The 9,090-nt window shown below is 45.7% G+C and overlaps 1 long non-coding RNA gene across 2 annotated transcripts; it reads left to right on the forward strand.

Moving 5' to 3' along the window:
• The first annotated feature begins 213 nt into the window (after positions 1–213).
• On the forward strand, positions 214–8,645 carry LOC125550251. Of its 2 annotated transcripts, XR_007301552.1 has the most exons (4): positions 407–939; positions 1,029–1,104; positions 2,727–2,837; positions 8,585–8,645. It is a non-coding gene; the product is annotated as an uncharacterized LOC125550251 (long non-coding RNA). The 2 variants fall into 2 exon arrangements; XR_007301551.1 differs by lacking the exons at positions 2,727–2,837; positions 8,585–8,645 and having other exon boundaries at positions 214–939; positions 1,029–1,491.
• Positions 8,646–9,090: the final 445 nt, after the last annotated feature.

A 9,090-nucleotide genomic window follows, 5' to 3' on the forward strand; every position in this document is an offset into this window, starting at 1 on the left:
AATAAATTGCTGAACAAACTTCATATCAATTAACCGACCTATTATTTTCTGGCGAATATCTGCAAAAATATATATTATAAGTATTGCATTTAATAATATTTAAACTTTGTGTACTACATATGAAAATTGAACCGCATCTTTTAACCTGTGACGGAGGGAGTAAGTTGATAATAAGTCATAATTACTCACCATGAAGTGCGTGTGCTGCACTATGATCTGGGTTGAATACAAGGGTAGTGTAATTTGAAGTTTTCAGAATTCCTATTGCCAAAATAAAAAAATATTTAGGTCGACATAACAGTACAGTTGATAATCACTGTGAAATTAAGACCAATGAAATGGTAAGGTTGATAATCACGGTGAAAGTAAGTAATATTTGTATTTGCTCTTCTTGCCATCACTGTGAACTCCTCGGACCGAACGCCTTATCCTCTCCCTCCGTCACTTTTTCCTTCTGGGCTTCTTTTCCCCATCCCATCGTCTTCACTGAGAGAGAGAGAGAGAGAGTCGAGCTGGAGCAGCCGCTCACCGGTGAGGCCTCGCCGCGTCCCGTCGGTGGCTTAGATTTCGGGGAGGCGCTCGAGGGGAGCGACGGCGGCGGCGACCTGAGAGGCGGCGGAGGTGCCGCTCGCAGGAAGTGGCGGTGGCGGCGACTGCCACACCAGCGGAGCTGTCCAATGCCACAGCAGGGGCCTACCACGGCTCCGGCAAGGTGCCTGCGTTGCAAGCGGGGAGCGAAGACGGCGGCGACCTGGGAGGCAGCGGAGGTGCTGCTAGCAGGGAGCGGCGGCAGCGGCGGCGACCGCCCCTCCAGTGGAGCAATCCAGGCGGCGGAGGCGGCGTGCTTGGTGGATTGACGATGACGACGGCACCCTTCGCTAGAAGATCACCCGGTGGATTGACGACGACGACGAACGGACCTCGTCCTCAACATGTGTGGTACATTACAACAACTTGGTCTCAAATTTTGCCCACATCTGAGCATCTCAAGCAGAGCATGTCTGAAACGTATCTTTCTTTCTGGACAGAGCGATTGGCAACATCGACACCAGTGGTACGACTACGAGTATGCATTTCAACATGGCAAATTTTGTGTGGAAGATGGTAATTTAGTGAGTTGAAATTCCAATTTGCCATTAAATTTAGATAGTTCATTTTCACATGGCAATTTCTTTCTTCGACCCTGCATCTGCGACACCTCCAGTTCGTCTACGATGTATCAACTGCAGGATACAAGTTCGCTAGTGTTTTTGTGTCCTTCCATTGCACATTGCTGCAACATTTTTTGTAGGCTGCCAGTTTGTGGTTTGTTCTAGAGCACATGGCAAGTTGCAGATAAAAATGTGACCCCCCCCCCCCCCCCCCCCTCTAAAAAATGATGGAAAATTTGTTTTGCAGTGATGGCAAGTTGATATGCACCCCCATTGCAAATTTGCCATGTTTTTTGTTTGGGAAACAACAATAATTGACATGGAAAATTCATATATTTGACATCTTTTTGCAAGAATATCATTTTGGTTTAGTCATCTTATTGCGGTAAAAATGTCATGGCCATTTCAATATGTAGTTTTTGCTTTTGGCGGTACAGATGTCATGGCAATTTTGTGTAGAAACATGGCATATGCACTCCAATTTACATTATGTAAGTTGCCATGGCAATATAGTCTTCTTAAGGGTGTGAAGGGTGTGACAAAGTCAGGCATGTTAGTTGTATGTAGTTACAGTCTACTACAGAAGATGGTTAACACCTTAATGTTGTGACTCAAGTGTTCTCAGTGATGTTTTGACTTTTGACTCAAGTGTTCTCAGTGATGTGCTTGAGTTTCTTGAAACTTCCAAAAAGGGAAAAAAAAACCTATGGTTAAGGAGGCTAGTTCCTCTTCCTGGAGAGTCGACCTGTCAATCCTGACCAAATTTCGAATTGTACACACACACAATGCATTTCAACAAAGCAAAACACAACGAGAAAATCGTATAGATTTATGCAAGGTAACCTGACATAAAAGTTAGAACTCTTCAATGGTGACAATCATACTGATGTACCAATTGTAAAAATCAAATGCAAAGCTCGGTCTGCATCTTTTGGCAAATGAGCTCAGTAGAACATGCTATAATGGTATTGGCCAAAGCTTCCATTTCGAGTGGTGCTTGTATTCAGGGTCTAATATGACTCATTCACTAGTCACTGCAACGCTCTATTTGAATAGCTTAAGGGTTGATGTTTCCAATCCTGTACATGGCACTTTGGACACATTCTGCAATGAATTTGGAGGCCTGAAATTGATGTTTAGGAAAGTGTTAGAATTTAAGGACACCTGCGTGCTAAATCTTATCACAGAGCTACAGAAAAAAGTAGATGAACAGATTATATTCTTTTTGTTCATATAGAAGTATCTATTGGCTTGAAAGACTCATCCTTTAATAGTATAGATATGAGGAGCTCACTGATGGCAAACTCAGCTGAAATTTGGGTTGTTCATAAATTATCAGATACATAGTTACTTATCCATGTATTTCTAACAAGAGATTCTTGCAACTGAAGTTTAAGTCATTATTTTTATTGGTATATGATATTAGATGCCTCAGGTTTTTACCATATTAAAAAGCATATGAATTAGGAAGAAATACGAAACCTTAGTAATCTTGTTCTTCTTTACCAAGTCACTGTCCAAGTATCTTCCTCCTGCATATGTTGGAAACTTCACGCTGTCTCTTGTTATTTCCAGCTTAAACAGGTGCATCTTTGACCAAGTATAGGACGGGCAGATGTCGCGAAATGAATACTCATGGTTTCTGAAGACTGACTATGCCTGAGTACTACACAGCAACAAACTCAGGTTAGTGTGCATTAAGATCTACAATAGTTATGTGGTTGTAATGTACAAATGAACATACTTTACCTTGACATGCTATAATTTGATCCGGCGACTTCATGTGCTAAGGACTTCCTTGTACACTATGTTCTTCATGGTCGTTAATAAGGGCTCAGATCTTTTTCGCTTCTTTGAATTCTTGCTTTCTTCCTTACCCTTGCCCTTACCCTTCCCATTGTCCTTGATGGCGAGAATCTTAATGTTCCTCTTCGCTGTGGCTCTAGACAATGCGATGTAGAGCTGACCGTGAGAGAAAATTGGGTCCGGTAGGTACACACCGACAATTGGGATGGTCTGCCCTTGCGCCTTGTTGATTGTCATGGCAAAGCTGAGCCTAATAGGGAACTGCTTCCTCTTGAACTTGAAAGGGAATATATCGCCATCGGATGGGCAGAGAGGTATCCGAGGAAGGAACACCCTCCTACGAGCATGTTGTCCTAGCACGATTTCTGCATCAATGGCGTTCCTCTGAAAACCCCGGACCACAAGCCTTGTGCCGTTACACAACCCATTAGTTGGATCAATGTTTCTCAACAGTATAACAGGGCAATTTATCTTTAATTTGAGTGCATGCGGAGGCAGCCCGTTGGGAGTCAGGTTATTAAGGAATTCGAGGGCATAGTAGCCGTGTGGATCATCCTCTGCACTATCAAAACTGTGGTAGATCTTCTCTTCGCCCTGGAAGCACTCTATCATGCGCGTATTGATCTTATCAACGTTGTCGTTCTTGGTAGAGAGGATCGCTCGAGATGTCATGTAATTTGGATCAGCCATGTTGTCGTCCAGAGCAGGAAATACTTGGTCGATTAGCTTCTCTAGGTCAGCGCCGTCTCCTGTTGGCGGCACACAAATATCTTCGGGGAGCCTTATGTTTCCTTCCTCGTCAGTTTCCTCGGTCCCGTTACCTACCCGTAGCAAGTAATCTGCGAACCACAGGTCGTTATGCGCCCTCATGTCGGTGACGAGCCTTAGCTGGCGCATGCCGTTCCAAAGGTACGAACTCCGCAGGGTTGCATCGATTATCTGACCCCGTGACCCCTTCCTGACGACCGGAAGCACCTGCCTGAAGTCCCATCGAACACGACTGTCTTTCCCCCGAATGGTCGGTCCCGTCATCCCATGATGTCCTGCATGCTATTGTCTAGTGCCTCAACCGCTTGCCTCTTCGTCATGGTGGCCTCGTCCCATAGGATGAGTGAAGCCATGTGCAGGAGCTTGGCCGTCCCACTTTGCTTCGTGAAGCTGCACGACCCTCCATCTTCAATGTTGAGTGGGATCTTGAACCTCGAGTGGGCTGTCCTCCCTCCAGGCCTCTGCTCAGGGTTTAGCGAGGACGCCAAATCAGCGTCGTTCGCGTCAACCTCGATGGCGGACTCCTCGGTGACTTCTTTGGCCTCACCTCCAGTAGTGTCATAGGTCTCGTCGATGTCCGGAAGAGGGAACACCGCTATGTCTTTGCCCATGGACTGTAGCATGCCCCTGATGTCAAGCAACACCATCTGCTCCACTGCCTTTGAGCGCGTGTGTGTTCGACGGTAGTCATCAGACATCGCGTCTAGGTGCCTATCCCATAGACCGCACACATCACCTGGCTCGCAGAATACCAAGATAGTTGCAAAGAGCCTCCTGAGTGAGGCTGGCATTGCAAACTGTGTTGACTCTGTAAGACACTCGTCAAGTGTGTTGTCGGCCTCAATGAAGCCCAGTCTCTCGGCAGCCTCATGGAAGCTATCACATAGCACTCCATCCACGGTCCGCAGGTCCTCGAAGGATGTCTTGCCTGGTACGTGATTAAGAAGCACTCGCAGAAAGTACCGCTCCCCCTCGGCTGGATGGGCTGACACGATTCGACCTACTTGGTGCTTCTTTTCTCTTCGGCTTCCAGTATTTCTGTCTCTGCCATGTGAAACTTCCCGGAAAGTCCTTGTACAGGATATCCCAAGCCCACACGTGCTGCTGATTAGCGAGGAAATACTCTGTCAGCATTGACTTAGATGCAGTATCACGGGCGACGACATCGGTCAGGTCCTCTCCTGCTTTGAATGTGACACTATTCATATTAGGGAGATGAAGCGGCAACTGTAGGACCGACGGGAAACTCTCAGAAAGGTTGAAGCCGAATATCCTCCACATCGCCTCCGGTGGAGTAACCCATCTCGCATCAACGTACCTTTTAATATCGTGTACAACCCCGTTGCTGTCAGGCTGGTCAATGATGAATGAAGCTCGATCGTGACCCTTGTATACGTATTTCTAAAGGTACTTGACGGCCTTGATGCTGGAGCACACCTCGACATTTATGTGGCAGTTGAACATCCGCAACAGATAAGGGTTGTAAGGCACGACCCATCTGTTATCCAGCATTTGACGGCGGACCTTAGCCTGACGACCATCGTCCCGCCGTCGATAAACCGGGTATGAATCCTTCCCCTGTAAGGTGTTCTGGTTGAACGGTCGTGGGTACTTGCTCTTGCACTTCAAGTTCTTGCATGCACACATTTTTTTGGGATTAAGATTGCACATGGGCCGTGCATCATATGCTTCACGACCATGGCATTAGAGCTCTGGATACTTATGCCTGTCGGGGATCAGCCAGATATGACGTGGCCATACTGGCTCTGGCACAGAGTTATAATTTGAATTCATGATCAAGCAGGAAAGTGGTGCATGGGGGGAGGCCCTCTTCTGGAACTCGACGACATACACATGTGCTACCACAACACAAGGATGTGCTTTTGACAACATCTCTTCATGGTCTCCAGGCTTGGCCCTGAACACGCGTGCGACAAGATCTGTCGGTCTGGGGTGTCTGCCAGGAAGCAGCTCATTCAGTATCTCCTCCAGCTAGGATTGCATGTCATAGTTAAAAAAGATTGTCAGGCTTCCCTATGTCTGCACCAGTGCCCATGGCGTCCATCTGCCTCCGCTTTCATGTCTCGGTTTCTTCTTGATGCGTCCCCTGGCAGCACGATCCTCTTCCCAACAGCGCTCGCTCGGCATCTCCCCGAACGCGATCTATCCACAGGCTTGGTATAGATCGGCACGTATCTCTCTCTGGTGGTGGTCCCTGATCCACTTCAGCCTACATCCCTCAATCTTTTGATGAACATGTCGACACCCCACTGGCTTGAAACAGCGTGCTCCGTGTAGGTATGGGGTGAATATGCAGGCGCGTCTGTTAGCCGGTACAGTAGTAGTCCCCTGATAGAGACACACAACCGGCTGTTCCCCTCTGTGGAAAGACGTGAAAGAAGAAGGTTAGGTACCATATGGAAGGCATAGAGAACTTTTTCTGGCATATAAGCATACCAACCAGGCGCACCTGAATCGTTATCACGGTTTCCTCTTGGTTGTTGTGCAACCTCCCAAGGGACATTATGCTTAGGGATATTTGGATGCCAACCAAGCTCCCCCCTTGGAAAAAAGAGGGGATACGAGAGCGGGTCATAACAGCCATCTGTGGCATGTATACTATACTTCTCGTTGTTGTCCCCATAGAGTGTAATGTTGCGGTTGAACCTGTGAAAGCACAAGTGCTCCCTAGGTGGTTTTGGTAATTAATGACAACATATCTCTTGTTGGACTAACGTTCCTATCTAGTATGTTTCAGATAAGTTCAACAATGGAGTGGCATGGACTAAAGGTTGTGGGAAGTTCTCCAAGATGCTAAGGACAAAGGATTGGCTAAAGCTGAAATCTCAAGACTCTTCATTTTACATTTTAGTGATCCAAGATCACATTGAGTCCATAGGAAAAGTCAATACTATCAAGGAGGGATGAGGTGTTGCTTAATGAGCCTCTTGCTCAAGTGCTTAATGATATGCTCCAAAATCCTCAGCTACTTTCCCACTTCCACATATGATCTAAACCCAAAGCCAAACTCGGCCCTACCGATTATTTCTATCCGGCGCCACCGAGTTTCACTTGTCATAGCCACTGCCAGAAACCCTAATCAGTTCGGTCTCACCGATGGGATCTCGGTCTCACCGAGATGGGCTTGCAAACTCTCTGTTACCTATTGCAATACCCTCGGTCCCACCGAGATATGCAATCGGCCCCACCGAGTTTGCTTGGCCAACTCTCTGTTTTGCTTATTACCAAAATCGGTCCCACCGAGTTTGAGTAATCGGTCAAACCGAGTTGTGGATTTACCCTAACCCTAGCACATCGGTCCCACCGAGTTGAACCAGTCGGTCCCACCGAAAATCTCTAACGGTCACTAGGTTTACTATTTCGGTCTGACCGAGTTTGTTGATTTGGTCCCACCGAGATTGGTAAATCGTGTGTAACGGTTGGATTTTGTGTGGAGGCTATATATACCCCTCCACCTCCTCTTCATTCGAAGAGAGAGCCATCAGAACACATCTACACTTCCAACCCATATGCTCTGAGAGAGAACCACCTACCCTTGTGTTGAGGCCAAGATATTCCATTCCTACCATATGAATCTTGATCTCTAGCCTTCCCAAGTTCCTTTCTACTCAAATCCTGTTTCCACCAAATCCAAATCCTGTGAGAGAGAGTTGAGTGTTGGGGAGACTATCATTTGAAGCACAAGAGCAAGGAGTTCATCATCAACACACCATTTGTTACTTCTTGGAGAGTGGTGTCTCCTAGATTGGCTAGGTGTCACTTGGGAGCCTCCGACAAGATTGTGGAGTTGAAGCAAGGAGTTTGTAAGGGCAAGGAGATCGCCTACTTCGTGAAGATCTACCGCTAGTGAGGAAAGTCCTTCGTGGGCGATGGCCATGGTGGGATAGACAAGGTTGCTTCTTCGTGGACCCTTTGTGGGTGGAGCCCTCCGTGGACTCGCGCAGCCGTTACCCTTCGTGGGTTGAAGTCTCCATCAACGTGGATGTAGGATAGCACCACATATCCGAACCACGGGAAAAACATCTGTGTCTCCAATTGCGTTTGAATTCTCCAAACCCTTCCCTTTACATTCTTGCAAGTTGCATGCTTTACTTTTCGCTGCCTATACACTTTTTGCATGCTTGCTTGATATGTATTGTGAATGTTGAAATTATGCCTAAACTCCACTTAAACCAAAAAGGCTTAAAAATTGCAACTTTAGCATTAAGTGTCTAATCACCCCCCCTTTAGACACATCTACTTCAAGGTCCGACAAGTGGTATCAGAGCTTTGGTTTCCATTGCCTTGGTTTAATCACCATTGGAGGAAGATGGATGTGTCTACTTTAGGGAGTCTTAGACATAGAGTGCCTATTCTTGATGGAGAATATTTTCATGAGTGGAAAAATGAGATGCTTGTAATCTTCAATCAATATCATTTGAACAAGTATATTGCTAGCCCTTGTGCACCTCATATTGATCCTTTGCATCCTACCCTAGATGAAGATATTGACATGATTCACAATCTTAGAACTATTGAGCTCATCATTAGAGGATTGCCCAAAAATTTGATTGCTAGTTTGCCTACTCTTAATTGTGCCTATACTATATGGAAATTTCTTGAGGAACGATTTCCTGATCATTCCTTGAAAAATTTGGATGAAATTCTCCATAAATCTATTGCCTTGAGTAAGATGAACTCTAGTGATCCTAGTTTTGGTGATTGTCTATTTGAGCTTACCAATCTCAAGCGTGCTAAAGGAGATGTTGGAATCATTAGTGATATTATATTTGAAGCTATAAGAATTCACAAAAGTGACCACTTTGATGATCATTTATCTAATGAATTACCCTCTCTAGGAAATGATGAGTCACAAGATCATGGTGAACACGGATACTATGATGATGATGATGATGATGATGATAGTGACTTCGATCTAGATGATGCAATGAGACATTTTGGTCTTACGGCAAATCTTCGGGGATATGCGTCAGGAGGAAAGGAATGGGTTCTTGATAGTGGATGTACTGATCATATGACCGGAGATGAAGAGATGTTCCGTGAGCTTGCTGAAAATGACGGCCCTCGGAAATATGTCACCTTTGGTGATAATTCAAAGGGTAAGGTGGTTGGCCTTGGTAAGGTGGCCATCTCACATGATAGTTCCATTCAAAATGTCATGCTCGTTGAATCTCTTGGCTACAACTTACTTTCAGTATCTAGACTTGCTGATTTCGGTTTGAATGTCCTATTCACTGAGGTAGATTGCCAAGTATTTCGTCGAGACAATCATAAAATGGTCTTTATCGGTATGCGTAGAGGTGATCTTTACATTGTCGATTTCTCTAAAAAGGCACAACATAAA

This window comes from Triticum urartu, chromosome 4 (assembly GCF_003073215.2).
Source record: "Triticum urartu cultivar G1812 chromosome 4, Tu2.1, whole genome shotgun sequence".
In the NCBI taxonomy this organism is placed as follows: Eukaryota; Viridiplantae; Streptophyta; class Magnoliopsida; order Poales; family Poaceae; genus Triticum; species Triticum urartu.